The sequence below is a fragment of the Myotis lucifugus genome, unplaced genomic scaffold, assembly GCF_000147115.1.
Source record: "Myotis lucifugus unplaced genomic scaffold, Myoluc2.0 scaffold_222, whole genome shotgun sequence".
NCBI lineage: Eukaryota > Metazoa > Chordata > Mammalia > Chiroptera > Vespertilionidae > Myotis > Myotis lucifugus.
The window spans coordinates 1,055,835-1,056,853 of NW_005871270.1; positions in this window are offsets into that span (position 1 = coordinate 1,055,835).

The following is a 1,019-nucleotide window of genomic DNA, read 5'->3' on the forward strand; positions in this document are numbered from 1 at the left end:
CAGACCTTAGATAGGAGGAGCAAACTAATAAATACTTTTTTAAAAGTCATTTGAGTCCTGATCTGAACAGTAACCCAGCACATTGGTATTAATCCCCACAGTAACCCAGCACATTGGTATTTTCATCCTTATCTTAAAGTGGGGTAAATTGAGTATCAAAGAGGTTTAGTGACTTCCTTAAGATGACATAGTGGTAACCCTAGCCAGTTTGGCTCAGTGGATAGAGTGCTGACCTGTGGACTGAAAGGTCCCAGGTTTGATTCCCTTCAAGGGCACATGCCTGGGATGTGGGCTTGATCCCCAGTAGGGGGCATGCAGGAGGCAACCAATCAGTGATTCTCTCTCATCGATGTTTCATGTTTCTCTCTTCCTCTCTGAAATCAATAAAAAAATATATATTTAAAAAAAATGTTGCCACAGAAGTCCAAAATGGCCCCTTCCAACTTCCTCTTTCCGTTTATAAAAGCAAACCCAGCTTCTTTGTTCTTGGGACTTGCCTATGGTTCCACCATAGTTTGCCTGCCCTCAGTTGAAATTCCTCCGCTATTTCAGAAAAAAACACATTTTGCTGGTAAAATAACTGGGTCTTTGTCTTTTTTAAGGTCAACAGATTAAATGAAACAATGGGTGTAAAGTGCCTGGCAGTACATAGTAGGACTTGGTGAATGGCAGTGATTATTATCTGTATTCAGAATAAACTGTTGCAAGCTCGGCTGGGGGAGGGACAACTATCCCCTCCTCACCCAGTGAAGCTGCTGAAACTCTTCCCCAGATTCAGGAGAGATAGCCGGACTTCTGAATGGAGGAGGATTCTGCAGAAGGATTGCCCCCTCTCTCTCACACTCGCACATGTGTGTGCACACACATTTATGTAGCACTCCAGGTGTTGGTATAGAAACATTGTATTAGGGCAGCAATCACAGTCACACAGAACAATGCTGCAGTGAAGTAGAGGAAAGGAGGCTGCAGCCAAATGAAACCATTAGTCTGGGGCTGGAAAGGGGAGGTGAAGAGGATGG